Source organism: Humulus lupulus, chromosome 4 (assembly GCF_963169125.1).
Source record: "Humulus lupulus chromosome 4, drHumLupu1.1, whole genome shotgun sequence".
NCBI lineage: Eukaryota > Viridiplantae > Streptophyta > Magnoliopsida > Rosales > Cannabaceae > Humulus > Humulus lupulus.
Window position 1 is genome coordinate 149,952,137 of NC_084796.1, and position 18,266 is coordinate 149,970,402.

Sequence of the window (18,266 nt, forward strand, 5' to 3'; positions counted from 1 at the left end):
GGATATCCCAGGCTATTGAAGTACTTAAGACAGAAGCCATTACCAGATACCAAGAGTTTCTGGATCTGAAAGTGAAGAAAATCATGGGTGGTGATGTGATAATGGATGGATGTCCGTGCTAAAGAGAGGACTCTGTTGTTTCATGTACATGTGGTTCTTCCTTGTTCAAGTTAGATGTGCGTTCAGATGCAGTTGGCAGGTTCAGGCGACCGATTATATCAAAACTTGTCGTAAATCATAATCTATTCAGTTGACTACGATTTTGTAACATATTTATCTTATTAGTTCTACCCATGTTGATGATCAACTCTATTGTAACATATTTATCTTAATTTAATAAACTGTCTTTTAGTTGCTTAAACAAAGTGTAAGTAATTATTCTTATACTTGTTCATTGCTCAGGTTCATGTGAATACATTTATTTTTAGCCAAATGAGTAGCTACTACCAGCCTACTAAACGTAGGAGTCTACAAGCCACCTAATGCAGAAGCATCACTATACCATAGACTGCTCAAGGAACTGACAGCCGACTAGACAGAGAATGGAGTTGGATGTTGACCCTTAAGTATGGTAGTTGAATTTTAGTCTATAGCTTTTGCTGATGTTGGTGGTCTATCAAAAATGGTTTAGTAGCAGGATTAATTTAAATTGGCTTCGGTTAAACCATTGCGCTATGTTTACAAGGAAAATTTGTCAAATAATGCCAACTCCAATAAAGTGCTACCACACATGCATTAGTATTGGGAAAATAGAGAGGATACAGAAGGTGACATATCAAAAATATTGGATAATGACATACTAAGGTCAACTAAAAGAGAAAAGGTGATAACCCACATACATAACATTCAACTACTAGGTGATACATCTTAAGCTTTGGCTTCTTCCCTGTTGTCAAAACTCGATGTCCTCCAACTCTTGGAAGCAATGACTCATAGTGTCTAATGGGTCCTGCATTCGACCAATGTTCTTGTAGTTCAATCCTTTCTTTTCAATTTTTGCACGGACGAATTGTACATTCTTCATAGCCTCATCAAACTTCTGAATCTCCTCACGAATGAAACGATCAACATCCAATGCTTCTTTCTTCTCTGGTTCTTTGTACGCTGGTTTAGGAACAACCTCCCGGGGACCCAGGGTAGTTAACTTCATTCCTGGTGCCACTTCGGTCACTTGAAGGTTCAATGACTAGGGTACATGAAGAAGGTAGGCATTCCTGCTACTACCCCATATTGATTTCACGCGTTCATCGGCCTTTGAGGCGGATTCAGACATGTTGACATCCTTCACCTCAGTTGAATCTTTGTTGGAGCTCGCCATGACGTTCTCCAATGGGAAAATCTTATATTAACCTCTCGGAGTCAGAAAGAAAATGGGAATGGGATGCTTGTGTTGTTTGCGTGCATGCAGTTAGTGGGGATTGCAAGTTCTTTGGGCATTATATAGAGTACATCGCCAAAGAATAACTTTTTTAATAAAAAAAATTCCGAATCATGGAAAAACATGTGCCACCACCTTTTCATTTAAAATTATTGGTTCTTGGAAAGTAATTTTTAGCTTAGCAACTTAATTTTGATTTAAACGGATGTGCCATATAGTCTTAAATATATATATTATGTTAACCACTAGTTTGGAGTACGTCCCATCATATAGATACTGAAAATATATATGTAAGGTTAAATAGTTCATATGGTCGCATTATAATCAAGTATATGATAGTGAACTAGTTTTTTAAAGGGAAGTGTTAGGTGAACAAAAGATTTTTGTTTCAGTGTTCCTTAGATATTCACTTTCTTATGGAATTCCGAATATTCCACCCATTATTATGGGTGAACTTATTAAGTGTAGTGAGTACTCCAACCAAATAACCAACTAATGGGTGGGGACCAATTTCTTCACTTCAGATACAACAAAATTATGGAAATTCCAAAGACTGAAGTATCAGTTGTCCATACCCTGAAGATATTGCGGGCCCACGTCTTCAATACCCTACGTATTGGACAATAAATGATCATGTACTCCATTCTTCAAAATATCACCTCCTCCATATTGATTTCTCAGTTAGTTTAACATATTTACCTTCAACTCTCTTTGCAGACGTTGGCAATGGATTATGATTCATCAATTGACTCATGTAATATTGAGGTGTTCCCCGAGCTCAACCGAAAACGTCTAGACCCGCCGGAGTGGGAAGAATTCAGTCACAACAGAGTAACAAACCTACCCCCAGAACCTATACAATACATCAATGATCTGCATCAGAAATTGGAGCAAAGGGAAAGCGAATTTTTTTTTATAAATTTTGATAATCGTATGTTGGAACAAAGAAACAATTTCCTGGAAGAGAGGATCACAGAATTGGAAGCAGAGATGGAAGTTAAGACAAAAAAATTAGAGGAACTTCGGTCGGGTCTTCTCACGCCCGAGTATCAACAGATGTCCCGAGCAGTGGAGGAGCTTAAGAAGGAAGCGGTTAGTAAATACGAACAGTATCTTCACATGAAAGTGAAGATTATAGTCGGACATGATGTGCCAGTGGATCGACGAACATGCTGAAGCTATTCGAGAGAAATTGTAGAGCGTGTAGGTTGGTGACTCTTTGTTGAAGATTGAGAATGAGGGTAGTGGACTCGTTTATTTTGTTCATTTCAACTTCTAGTGAAAGTGAATGAGGAATCTATATTAATGACTTAATTATTGAAGATACTACCCTTATTAATAATTTTTAATTATGTGTTCCAGAGACTTTAGTTATCGCAGATACATCCTTAATATTGACGAATGAGTATTTTTTTATGTAGTATTTTTAGTGTTGGTATTGAGTACAAAATATCTGTAGTCCAAATAAACTTGGATTAGCTTAATAGACATCATGGCTAGTTTTAGGTAAATGAACACCTATTACGACCCTACTGTCCATAGGTCTGTAGAAGTTACATAATTAACTGAAAACTTACATAAACATCGTGTGGCGCAATTTTAAATATTAACTGTTAATGGAGCTGATTTCATAGATGAATAGTGGGGTGGTACGATAATGTAAGTTAAGTGCCAAAAAACAATTACTCAATCACTGAAAGTGTGTGAGGAGTGATAGAGTTCTTTGTCTAAAAATATGGGCAACCAACGGGTAATGGCGTTAGGTTACTATTAAACATTGAAACATATAACATACTCTTTTTCATATATGATTTAATTCACATGAAAAATGGATCATTCATAAACTAGGATACTGGTGTAGTTTTAATTTTCCCAGGTATTTAACACTACTATAACAAAATGCTTACATGAAATGACTACTATCATCCTAGTTAGGCCCAATATTAGAACTAGTGGGAATATCACTATACCACTGATGGAATTGAAGATTTTTGTCTCCAGTGAAGCTCAATTGAGACTGCATGAGGTATAGCCATGGTTCTGCTTCAGTGGGTGGACTATTACAAGAAGGTTCGTAATCTTTTTCTATTGTGTGAGCTGTGGGATTAGATTTGCAAGTAGCCTTATTATGCCCTAACTGGTTGCAGTTGCGACACCTATTTTTGCTGGATCTCCCATTTTCTGTGTCCTTCTCTTTTGATTTTGACTTGTTTGTTTCCCTCCCCTTTGTTCTTACCACAGTTGGGTCTCGGATTCCTCTATTGGCGGGGTGGTCGCGGCTGTTAGTAGGAGCCACATTTGAAACTTGGTCTACAGATTGGACCTCCACTGACATTGACATAAATTTTTGTTCCATACGTGACATTTCATTCATTGCCTCTTCAAAATTTTCATTATGTTTTGTGGCATAGTATCCCATTGCATTGAAACGCGAAGTTAAAGATCCCCATCTTGTACAAACTAGCACATTCGGTGGCACCCTTGAGTGGGATAAATTTTTTAACCCAATCGTGTTTTTCGCATTCTTCTTCCACTGGTCCTTATAAAGAGATTCAGGAATGCATGGTATTTTGAGGTGCTTCATAACTGCAAATATATGTCGACATGGAATTCCATCCGACTCGAACAACATACACGTACAGTTTATATGACCATCGACAATATGGTAGCGTACCCTACTTTGTACAAGTCCCTTTGGAAACCGCGTCAGTGAGTAGAACCTGAAGTCAATGGATACGTTGGTGGAGTCCACTAAGTAAGCCAGGGCACTCGTGATCTGTTCCTAAACTTTTTTGTACATGTTCCTTGTCAAAATCGAAGCCACCTATTCATAGGATTGTCGGAGGATGTTCGATGGTAATTGTGGCTACTATGGTTGCTGATGAATTCGTCTTCCCGTTCTGTGTGACGAATACTTTGTATGGCCTTGTCTACTTGGCCAACCAAATCTCTAAGTTTCAGTTTGCTCGTCAGGAAGTGGGACAAGTAGGAATTAATTGACTCTGATCTTTGAGCAGTTCTTAGTCCCTCAAAGAAATGCCCTCGTAGGAAACATTCTGCCCAACTCCTCCTACTATTGTAGGTAGTTGATGCCCATCAACTATCCTCAAATTCGAATTCCGAAACCATTTTATTCCATGTATCCTCGAAATCTTCCTCGGTACAGTATTGATAAAGTAGTTCATTGAACTTGGACTTGAATACAGGATGAGGCCCATTAATAGTTACATTATTCTGAAGATACCAAGCACACAACTGGTGAACAGAAGTTGGGAAAACTTTTTGTATTGCTTTCGCCATAACATGATCACCGTCGGTGACCACCACAGGAGGTGGTTTGTTTTCATGCACTCTAGACATTCCTCTAAAACCCAAGTATATGTCTCCTCGGTCTCGTCATATAGCAAAGCAACTGCAAAGACTATTGTCTTGTAATGGTGATTCAACCCGACAAAGATAAGCAGGGGCTTATTGTATGAGTTCTTCTTGTAGGTGGAGTCGAAAGCCATAATGTCCCCAAAATAAGCATAATCACGACAAGAAATTCCATCAGCCTAAAATAGGTCTGCCAACCTATTTTCTACATCAATTGTGTGTGTCTCAAAAAAGTCAGCATCAGAGCGGCCCATACATGCCAAGTACCCCAATGCTCCTTCAGCGTCAGTTTCTTCTTCGTCTTGAACTAGTCTTTGCCGACCATTCCAATTGTAAAGATCCTTTTTCAGGAAGGGTACATACTCACATCCTCCTCTTTCTTGTGCTAGGTGGTTGAATATGTGGCAAGTGCGTATACCTGATCGTCGCATCGACATTACCTGGGCTCCGATTGACTCTGGTATGGCTCGATTAGATCGCAAAAAGTGCAATTCCCTTTTCGAAGCTAATTCATGATTATGTTTCGGATTGAAGTCTTTCGCCACCCAAGTGTTTTTCGTCCTATCCAAGTTCACGCGTAGAAGTGCGAGACACCCCGTTCTTGTGATAGATCTTGGTTTTTTCTTACAGTTTAGAAGGTTCGTCCACTTTTCGCATCGAAAACCTTGGTTTGAGCAAACCCAATTACGTTGCCACGGGTTGTTTTCATGGTCACGTCGAACATCTTCCTTGTGAACACTAAACCCCATCCATTTCGAGTATTCGGAAAAAAATTCTTCCCATTTATCGAGACTTTCCAAGTGTTTGCCTATGATGTCTTCTTTTGACAGATCATGTGGCTGCTTGTTGTAAATTTGAAGTTCTGCAAGTGTTGTGACCATTTTATTCTCCACATCTTACATTTGTATTTGTCTACCTGAGTAATTCAAAAAATTAATAATTTATATGGTAATCAGTTAGAATTTTTGGGGCGGTAAATACAACAAGCATCAAGCTGCATTAGGTGGTTACTTTTGTTTTTCTTAATAATTAATAAAAAACCAAAAAGATGTAAATGAATACCCTGACGAAATTTTTATTTTCATCTTCGTATGTTTTGGTCAAATAACTTATTTTATTTAATTGCATCATGGGACATGTTATATACAATATTATAATTCAAGGGTTTGACCTACCATTTCACTGCCTCAAAGAAAGAGTTATTTAAGTGTACATTAATTAACATTCAACTTAATATGGTGGATGAGGTAAATATACTGTGTACTTATTTTATTGGAAAGTTGTCCTTATGTTTACAAGGAAAACATATCTTTTACTTGACCTTACTATAAAGTTATTGTAAAACAATAGAAATAAAGGTCCTTCTAATTTTTTTAAAAATGACCATTTTCGGTGGTCATTTAGTTGATCTATATAGGTGGACCCCATTCTTAGTTATGTCACGTAAAATAAAAACAAGGGGTTTGAAAAAGAGAGTTCAATAACATAGTTGAGCCATGTACAGAATGCATAATATGAAATATACATTCATCAAACTTTTAAGGGCATTGATCAGTACGACCATATAATTAAGACACTGACTTCAAAAGACCTTCAATGGGTACTTCCATTACCGAAAACCATTGATTATGGTAATCTCAGTACCTGGAGGTGATAGATACTTAAGCTTACGTGAAAATAATTACAAGCATTAATAAGAAAGGGGAAATGGACTTAAACATACTACAACATGAAGATAGGACTCGTAGTAGTCCAATGTACTAAGGTAATAACACATAACAAAATGCAGTACATGTAGAAAAGATTAGTCCAAGAAGATGATGTCTATGTCGTTTGGTGACTGATAATTAGCTTCAACACATAACTCACTACTTAGTGCCTCTTGGCGTTTCACCATGGAACCAACATGGTCTATTATTTGGCGCTGCTGAAAAAGGAAAGAACTAATGTCCATTGAATCCATCCTTAAAGTGTTGCCTTTCTTAGCAACTACATTTTTTAAAGTTGTTAGCTTCTCAATCTTTAAGTCCTTTTTGAAGCAGTTTTTGCACTTCCCTCTAAACCCGGCCCTTGGTGTTTTCTTCCCTGCATGAGTTGGTGAGATTGTGTCCCCCAGACTTACTGAGGACTGATTTTGGTGGGGTGTGATTTCACTAGTTTGTGTGGATGGAAGTGGAGTGGGTATGGAATTAACAAGGAAGGGAATTGAAAATTGTTTGGTTGGTGATTCAATCTCTATTTTCACTTTAACATCACCAGGGAATAGATTCACGCATAACTTAGAGGGTGACATGGTTTGGTAATGGTAGGAATGAAGATAGTAGTACGTGGGGGTATATTTTCTCTTAGACTGGTTCACTTAAGCAACTTATAAATACATATATATACACATATATATAGTGAGCATTGTGAAAGATCTAGTGTGTTCACTAAATTCCCGCCAAAACACTACCTATGGATCTAGGAAACAGTGAATGAGAATAAATTGATTAACCCTTAATAATGGCCGATTCTTCAATTAACTCTACTAATGTATTGTTTTTAAAGATGTTATATGCAAAACAGATGAAAAGTTGTAATGGTTTCGCACATTATCAAGTGGAAACCTCACTTGTCGCCTAGGTCATGATTGGATAAAAGTATGGGAATAGTAAGAGAAACTCTGACCTGTATCTCAATGTGGCCCCATGCAATCTTCAATGTGGATATCGGCGATACTATTACAAACTAAGGCTATAATTTTGCGCCTTAACAATTAGTGGAGGGTGTACGGTAAATCATGGAAATAGAGTTTGAGAACATCCTGCAACAAGAGAGGAGGTGATTTTATGTATAGAAAACTAAGAGAGTAGTTCAATGCACTTGTGTCATGAATACGTCCTCCTCGTAGCTTAACATTTTTGCATATGCTCAAGATCAAACCATAGGTTTACATAGAAAAACCGCAATGAAAATGGCATTTTCATCATACATTTAGTTAGCTAAAATTAAAAATATGATAACTAAAAAATGGAAAAGTATAAGAGCTAGCGAAAGTGTAAGGTTTGAAAAAAAAAAAAGCGAAGCCAACATAAGTAAGTGTTTTATGCAGCAATGGTTTTTGATGAAAGTTGGTGACATATACCTCTTAATTTATCTTCAACAACTTACAAGTAAAAGTGAAGAATAAAAAACAATGGGCCTTCCTATCACACTGCATCAACAAAATCAGAGCAATGGGTTAAGCTAGTGTTTTTTGAGATTGAGTTCACGCATGTGACACCTATATATACAATTTATCTTCGTCATTTAATGAGATGGTTGTTGTTTGTTGTGACCTGTTATGTGGCATTAATAATTCATTGAATTGGACAGGCTGATGTATTGGGTGCATTTATTTAAGTAAATAAGTTGAAAAATGTATTCTAAGTAATTTATATAAATTGTGTTAGATGCTATTTTGAGTAAGTAAACATGAAAAAAAAAACTTGATTCTTCATAACAAACATTCACATTAAATACTTACAGTAGTTACATGACATCATATATTAGGAAGAAGTAAACATTGACCATGGACAAGGGTTGCAATGGTCTTACACATCAAGGAAAAGAGTCTTCTGAACTCATTAAAACAGACCAGCAACACTAGGAGTTGCGAACCCAAAAAGAACATTCTACTAGTGTGGTTGCTCGAGCCATGGACCCAAAATCAAATATAACACATACACACAACTACAACGTACGTAGTATAAAATTATAAATATGTAACTACTGCATGGGTGGCTTCTGACTTGGGACGATAGTTGTGTTCTTTGCCATGTACCCGGTACGGAGCTCCTCGATCGTGGCAACCATGGCTTGGAGGTCTTTTCTCCATTCACTTGCCATTTCCATGGACTTCTTCTGCATCACCCCTAAAGCCATTTCTAGCCCATGTATCTCTGAATTTAGCGTAGAGTAGTGCATGTTTGTGGCGTTGTACATATTCTTCAACTCACTCCGCTCGGTTGCCAACCTCAAGTTCTCCAACAATATGTAGTTGATGTATTCCATTTGCTCAAGTCATAATTCATCAAAGTATGGGCACCCAAATACATTACCATCTCCAGGGGGTGTATGATCCATGGTAGATAGAAAAATAAAATTGAAAAGAGGAGAGGGTAATATGATTCAGATAAAAGGTGAGCATAACACAAGGGCTACACGTATATATATATATATAACTTGTGGCCTATGGAGTTGATGTAGTGCATGCTAGTATATGATAATGTGTATACAAGTTATACTTGGTAGTGATATTTGATTTATCAGTAAATGAGGCACCATATATTGCATATGATCTGAATTAGGTGATAACACACAGGTAATAATGTAATGACCCACTACTCTAGACTTTTGAACCATTAACGAAACTATACATACAAATCCTTAATAAAACTTACATTTGCGAAAATACCATAACTTTATTGGAAACTTGTAGAAATAAGAGTCACTTTCATAAAATAAGTAGGATATGGGATCCCATTGTCTTAAAAACAAAACATAATTTAAAATAAAAGGAGTTACATAATAAGTGCGAAAAAATACATGTAAAACCATAAAACAAGACTACATCCTCGAAAATCGAACTCTCGACTCCTTGACTCCATTCCCCACCGATACACATTCTCCCAAGCATCCACGAATCTTACCGCCACTATAGCTATTTTCCTGCACATATAAACAAAAAGGAATGAGCCTAATGCCCAGCAAGGAAAAATCTAACACATAGTTCCTATACATAAATTTCATAAGAAACATAAAAACTTAACATAACACTTATAACATACACATACTATAATGGCCATTATTACTTGGGGTCCCATAGACTAAACAAGTCATATGCCCATTAGATTAGTGGGGTCCTACTAGCTAAGTAGGTCATATGCCCATAATCTATTTGGGGCTTGTTAGTCAAATGGGTCATATGCCCAAGCCTACAAACATACATATTTCATAACATATTTTATAACATATTTCTTAGCATAAAACATAAGATAACATAAGCATATAACATATAGATTCTATCCTATTTTCCTTACCAAAGTTACCGGGATGTGAGGACAGAGTTGGGACTTTTGGAACACTCCTAAAACCATATATAACAGGGTGAGTAGATTTGAAGAAAAAGAAATGAAAGGAATGGAAGGACTAAACCTTTGAGAAACATACTTACCAAAACCTTTTTGCTCAAGAACTTAGATTTCCTAACCAAAATAAAAATTAAGGTTAGAGGCTGAGTAGAAGACTATGAGAACTTGAAAGAAAAGTACAGAATTGAACTAGAGTTTTGGGTTACCTTGAAGACTTGTAAGACCAATCTACACCTCAAACCGAAATACTATAAAACCTTACTTCCCCAAGTGTTTGATAAGCTTATGATGATTAAGCTTATGATTTCCGCACCCAAGTGTTTAACTCTCACACTCACCTAGCAACTTGCAGCCTCTGAACTTAGAGTAAAAGGTGAATAATGGCTGGGTACTAGGTCCTTGTTATACCCAAAAATTGGAGAATGCATCCTAGGAGGCTAAGGAGAATGCATCTAGGAGAGTGCCTCTTAGGAGAGCTAAGGGGAGTGGTCCTAGGAGACTCCAAGGAGGATGTGGTCCTAGGAGACCCCAAGGAGGGTGTGGTCCTAGGAGACCCCAAGGGTGTGTAGGAGGCAAGCCTCCCAAGGTTTTCTAAGTGTTGGCTCGAACGTGTCCAAGGTAAATAGCTAAGGAGGAGGAGTCTCATGCAAGAGAATGGAGACTTAGACTTTCATAAGGAAAGTCTATACAATGTTCGATCGGACATGTTTGGGAGATGCTAAAGAAGGTTGCCTCAATATTGTCCAAGGTGAGGTTGCCTCAATGTTGTCCAAGGTGAGGTGCCAAGGAGGTTGCCTCGGACCACCTTAGTCCGAGGAGAAGCCAAGGAGATTGGTTCAAGGAGGAACATGGCATGCTAGAGGAGAGTGCATGTTAGAGGAGAGAAGTGCATCTCCTACCACCATGCACGTTCAACCTACCACCATGCACGTTCAACCAGCCCTTGCATGGGTAGCGAGTAGGAGGTGGACCAACTAGCTAGAGGAGACTAAGTCAGATACAACTTCAACAACATGCGCGGGAATCTCTCATTCTTCCCACAAATGGGGAGTTTGTTACATTTTGAATGTTGAATGTTTATTTGTAATATAAATATAATAAATATAGTAAAATATCCCTATTATAAGGGGATATCAGTTGAGGATCCCATCTCTATAAATAGAGAGCTTATGAGATGAGAGGGGGTCCCTTCTGCTTATTCTTTCTAGAGAGATAAAATTGGGTCTGTCTATTCTAGAGAGAGAAAGTGCTGAAATTAGAGAGAATTCTTGTATTTTCACAATTTATACTGAAGAAACTCAGTTGGCATAGTCCATCTGATCTTGAGTATAGATTTATAAATCACAACTCTAAGTGGATTAGGCTATTACCGACAATCGGGGCTGAACCACTATAAAAATCTCCTGTGTTCTTTACTTTTCTTGTTGATACCAACTGTTGTCGTTTTGATTTCTCTTGAAGGCTTGTCGTATTTGACGTTCTCATGTCGTTGGCTAAAAACGCGGTCAACAGTCCTATTTATAGAGTTTAGGAATGAATGGATCTTAATTTTACTTGAATAAAATAATAGCTTTTTAGGTGAAAATAATTTGAATTATTGTTCAGCAGAGGCTGAAGACTCGTTCAAAAAGATGCTGGACTTATCAAGAGGTTGAATGGCTAAATGGAAAACGATTTCAAAATGTTTCAAAATATACTGAAGGAGGCGATATATCGCCCCCTGTAGGCGATATATCGCCTGGGCCAGTATGCCCGAGGCTGTCGTGCATCGTCTCATGTTTTCCGTATCTACGTGCTGCGATATATCGGCACACGCTGATTATTTAAACACGAAATTACACATTTTTAGCTAAATTTGAATGGGGTAAACAGCCTTGACTAAGCCCTCAATGTATTCAAAGCTGCTGACTGACCTTAGAGCATTCAAACTTTACCTTTATTAAATTTAATCCTCAAAGTACTTAATCCTTAATCACCCATTCATAACATGTGCTTAAAATCCTATTGGTTGTTGTCTAAACCTTATAGTATAATAAATATTATCCTTAATATCAGTCATATTAATCAAACCTTAGGTTAACATTAATATTCTTAAACTATAGGTTAAACTTAGAAAATCTACAAGTACTACTATGAGTGTCCAAATAATTCCCGGTCTGAACCAAAAATCCACAGTCATAAAGATAATACTATAAATGCTATAATACTACTATCTAACTAGCTAAGTAAAGTTCTTGGACTCTACAAATAAGTCAGTTACTTGAATATTTAACATGTTGACTTGTCCGTATGTGTTACTTACTTCCATAAGGTATGACATTACTTGACAAAAAAAATTCTCAAACACGTAACCCGTTATGGGAGTGAGTCAAACGTTGATTGGCATTTAACTTTTAATATGTACAGTTAAAGTAATTAGCACACCGTTAAGTTTTTTTTGTTATATAAAAGGCTGCCCTTATGGACCCAATATATATAAAAATGGGCGTTAAATATCTTCTCTTCCATCATTAAACTAAATTCTCAATAACACCACATGGAGGCAGACATAGTTGGGTCCACCCAGCCAATAAACTAATATGGTTCTATGTGTTGTATCTTTCTCCCCCTTTACAAGTTATGTGTGCTATAAGAAGAAGTTCAATAGTACACAAGGGCCCACGTAATGGATCTAATTGAGATGTGTCATCAAATTCATCATTACAAGATATAGAGCAGGTAGTTGGAGTAGACCCTTTATTGAACATTTATCACTTGATAAAAAGAATTTAATTTCGGAACCAAATATCAATATTATTTTTTTGTTTTGGTTGCAGGAATTGGTTATGGATTGTTACTCTACTGTCAATTCGTGCAATGTGAAGGTGGTAGCTGACTTACGGTGGGGAGAAGCATATCTCCCGGATTCGGAACAGTCAAGTGAGTACAGACTCACAACCCTCCCACCTGACCCAATCAGATACATTAATAATCTAATGAAGACATTACACGAGAAGGAGCACGAGATTTTCTCAATCAACCAGGACAAGCACCTATTGGAGGAACACAACAAGTCAGTGAAAGAGAAGATATTGCAGTTGGAGGCAAAGCTTGGTGAGAAGACGAACAAGCTACAAGAATTGATCCATGATGCAGTGTACTCATATGAGGAGTGGAAAATATATTATGAATGACTTTCGCAAGTGATCCACCACCTGATGGAGGAGCCTATAAATCGATACCAAGAATACCTAGAGCAAAGAGTAGATAACATTGTCGGCCATGAGGTGTCCATGGATAATGGAAGGGGATAACCACAAATATTATCTACCTCGGGACGATTACTTTTTTAATATTGAGGTAATTAGAAATACTTGGTAATCTTATTGTTGTTTGTTAAGTCCTTGCTTTAAGTTAGATGTTGTAACTAAGTTATTGTAAATTATAAATTAGTCTACAACATGGAGTTTTAGGACTACTATAGGGCGGTCTTGAAGTGGTCAGAGTACGATAATGAGCTATATTTTTTATTAGGAAGACAAAAATTAGATTTTGGCTAGGTCATAACTTATTGAAGATGAGATTTTTTTTTAGAAATTTAATTTTTTTTTTTTTGGAGTAGTTCATTTGCCACCTTACCTTGTACTGTTCCAATTCGTAGCACATATCAATACATTAGGAGGCTATTGTAGTAGTGGGTGGACCTAACACAAAATAACAAGGGTTTATACTCAATGTCAGGAATATATTTACTCTTCATGGTGTACCTGATTTTGTGGGATACACTGGCAAATCAATGGATTTGGGTGCAAATCTAAGATTTTCATATTCTTCTGTGGGGGCCACCAAAGTAATGTACAATTGAAGGAAAAATCCTTCATACTACATGTTTACCATGTCAAAAAAAATTAAAAAATAAGAAATTTTAAGATATCAATTTTGAGTCAGAGATTGAACCCTCAATTTTGTTATATTATCTGGTATAAAATCTTACAAACTCTTGTGTTGCGGATGGAACCAATAATAACTGTTTTTTATTAAATTTTATTATTGTTCATTCATATAAGCTTAACTAAAGAGGTGGTTTGTTTTGACTTCAAAAATTAAAATGCAAACATTACCATTATTAAAAGTTAAAGAGACGAATGCCTTGCCATTATAATTTCCAAGAAGTTCCATATTATCATCACATAACCCTAATCTGGGCCATTTCTTCAACTATAGGCATTGTAGGAGTCAAAGGAGGTCACCTATATTGTTAGTTTTTGTTGATGACCTAAATTCAAATATTGTGACATTCTTCTTTACACTCATTATCCCTCCCAGATTTGTGAAGGAAAAATATGTGCAGGAAAGAGTAAATTGTTTGTAAACAAATACTAAAGTAATAAAGTTTTAAATTTGATGGTTGCGCCTACGAAATATAGTTAATTTAATGGTAAATGAAAGTAGTGCCAAAATTGTACAAGGCGGGCGGATGGTGGTTAATTTCAATCAGTTCTTCCTCTTTCTCTTACCCAACTTGGACCAGTGTTTGTCTCTAGCCTTTTTCGTTGATAGCATGGGAGGTATAGCCGAAGCTTTTGGAGGATAACAATACCATTCTTTTAAGTCAGGGGATTTCTCAACGCTACTTAAACAAGCTTTATAATAATTCACTGCGTTATCTTTCACTCCCAATCGAAGCCTATTGGACTCACAGGTCAAGATATCTATTGCAATGTCGAGTCTAGCAGCATCCTCAACTTTCTGCAAAATCAGAACAAGGCGCTTAAAAACTAAAATCTAAAACCACTATTTTAGGACTTATTTAATAATGCGTTTATAAAATATTAATTAACTAGTAAAAACTTACATAGGACTTTGGGGGTGATTCCCCATCCACAATCCACTCCATAAACTTCATGACAAAAACACCACAGTCATGACCATTATCTTGTTGAGGTACTTGACCAGAGGGCACTACACTAAAAAGGGAAAAAACGGGACCACCAACACGAGCACTACCCATGGTCGTATGAAGCAACACGTCAAGCTTCTTTAACTATATCAAAGAAGTATATGTAGATTTAATATAATGAAAAACAACATGTCACAAGACTATTAGTATACTCAGGAGACACCCATACAAGTTTGCTTAGTATATGTGTCCTGACCCGTGTCCTATATTAACCAGACACTGAGTCCCACACGCTTGCATAACCTTTCTGGCAGTGTATAACGGCTAGTATCCAATGATTGTTTTCGACATCCTTCATTGGCACTAGGATCTAACAAGAAGACAATAAAACTCAATTAGCTAACTCACTTTGAGAAGGCACTAAGTGGTAAAATAAATCTAATATAACTACCTTCTGCACTTTCTTGAGCAGCATATCAAGATTTACATTGGTACCAAGAAAGCCAGTGTTGTCGGTGTCCCAAAAATATGCACCATTATGGCATTGCTGTTTCAAGTTATTTGATTGAAATAACTTTTTAAATTCAAAACAAAAAAATGGAATATTGAACCCAGGAAATTCAAATTTGTATTACAACATACCAGGCCGGGCCAATAGGTTGGGAAAATCAAAGTTTGAGCATCGTCATCTATTACACCATTAGGGTTGTCTCTATATCTTAATATACACCCAAAAGCATCAATAATCTGCAAAGCAGTATGAAGTGTCAAATATTTTTCTCAACTTCTTCATATTGAAGAAAAAAAGATTTGGGCAATGTGCTACAAGATCATAGTTTCGTTACTTCAACAAAGGTGAACTTTAAATAGAACAGTATTTACCTTCATGTCCACCTCAGCTTCAGGTCTAAGGCTTCTGAAGTACCACCCTCCAACTGTCCCATTACATTATCGACCAACACGTCTCTGAAAATTATTGACTTCATTAATGAACAAAAGTGTCCTCACATGATTGAAACAAAGGAAAAATGGTGATGTCAATAGCCAAAAAAATTATTCACATAAGAATTTATCACCTACCGCAACGACAAACTAAAGTCAAATAGGAAAAGTCCAAGTTCGAACTTGGACTGTGGTAGGGCTACTTTCAAATTGAATGCACCAATCTGCCTGCCTTTGCTTTTGTTATACTTAAGAATCATATCCTGAAATGATTTGTCCATTTTGTAAAGCTCTTTATCTCTCCTTAAAATAGTAGGATCGATCTTCACGTTGTCACCGTCCTCTATTTTGTGAATAACAGGAGTGTATGTGGTACCATACACACTGGCTTCGTATGGAATGACATCTTCTGGTACAACTTCAAAATTCAAAATACCCAAGTCCTCCTTCTCCTTCTCCTTCCCTTCCATGCGAAATTTAGAAGCATCATCTTCCAAACCAATCTCATTCTCAACATCTATCTTCTCATTCCCTGAACATGATAGTACACCATCAACGTTCTGGATATCATTGTAAGGCCCAACATCAACATTGTACTTGTCTGAGGGTAAAACAGTTGGTTCATAATCATTGAAATCATTTTCTATTGCCCCTTTTTCCTTCTCGATATTAGAAATTGAACCCTTTCTATAAGAATCTTCAAACTCATTTGGACGACCTATGCCGCACTCCAAAAGCATGGGGTCAATTGTCATCTTATGTTGGCTCAACTTTGTTTTCTCATGCAAGTAAATGGTTGGCTCGATTGGGTCTTTAGTCAACTTCCCAAACTGCACACACTTAGCAGCCTCTTCCTTGCTAATATGGGGGGAAGCATTCCCGGGAACCATTGAACTTATCGCAGTATTGAAACTTTGATGTAATCGTTCGAATCCTTTGTCGAAATACAATTTCATCTCCTCTTTAAAATTGTCAATTTGAATGACGTGATGATTTGGAGTACTCAAACTTTGTTGTAAGCGTTGAAATCCCATGTCCAGTTCAATCTTCATCTCCTCTTTAAATTTATCCATTTCATTCTCCTTAGCAATCAATTTCTTCTCCAAAGATTCAACCATTACACACAAAGACGATATCGTGGCGGGTAACTTCAATTGATCGACTCCTTCTTGCAATTCAAACATGGGGATCTGAAAAAAAAATTACATAATATTATTAACTTAGACATATTATAGACTTTGCCATCATAACAACAAAGAAAAAAATGACTAAATTTTATCCCATGCTTACTGTATTCGACTCAAACCCCCCTTCCTCTTCAACCCAGTCAAGCAAAGCCTTAGTATCATCGTCACACCAAACACCTATAGGGCATAGGGACCTATCTACATACCCTTCCTTCCAAATAATATGGTGACTATAAAATACCTACAAAATGCACAGACATACAAAATTATTATGCACCATTCACCAATGCCAACATTATTGCAAGAAACTAAAAAGAAAAAAGTACCTGTAAAAAATAGACGCATCCTCCAACGAACTTCAATGCTTTGCCATGATATCGTCTTATGCTTTTCCATAGATGCGTATATGCCATTGACGCCCAATTAACACGACAAACAGCGGCAACGTCAGTTAAGGACATTATAGGACCCTCAACCTCTCGAGCAACATGTAGAGACGTATTAGGCAGCAAAAAAACACTAACCAAAAATAACAAAAATTGTCGAACAAAGGACATGTCGGCCAATTCACGACGCCTCAATTTCTCCTCCAACAAACTAACAGTATTCTTCTCACCTTTCTTGTAAAAAGATTGTTCAACAGGGTTACCATGTCTTTGTAAATCTTTGACACCATCATTAACACCCATGGTAGCACTAAAAACTTTACTGTCCAGTTTGAAGTGCTTCCCATGAACATCCAAAGATCCATCATCTATGTCGAACCTACTAAACAACCAAAATATAAGATTTCTTCTCAAGTTACAATCTTTCATCCCTAATAGTGCCCCGAATCCCAATTCTTTTTGACCCCCATTCATATGGGAAATAAGGGTGAAGATCCTATGAGGAGAGCATCTATAGTCTAATTTATCAGGTTCAGCCATTTTGAAATCCACTTTAGAAGAAAATGTTCACCTGCCATTCAAATAATAAAAGAGAACACAATGATATATGGCAACAAAATTCTTTTCAATTAATGGGGAAAAAATAAATAGACAAAGTACCAATGATCTACAGTGGAAATTAATTCAAACTCAGGTACTGCAATTGGTTATCATTAACTTGTGTATATATATTTCAAACATTGAAAAATATAACAACTATGGCAATCAAATATTTAATTTCAATCTCACGTAATACTTACTAATATACAAGTAATCAAGTAATAGATTCTTACAGACAAACACAGTCATTCTCAAGTAACAATGACTAGTGTACAAGTAACCAGTCCACTTCACTAGATAACAACGTTGAATATAAAAGTAATTGATTAATATGGACAAATACAGTCATTCAACTATATCAATGCTTCATTCCATGAAATCCCACAAGTAAGAACGACTAGATGTTTT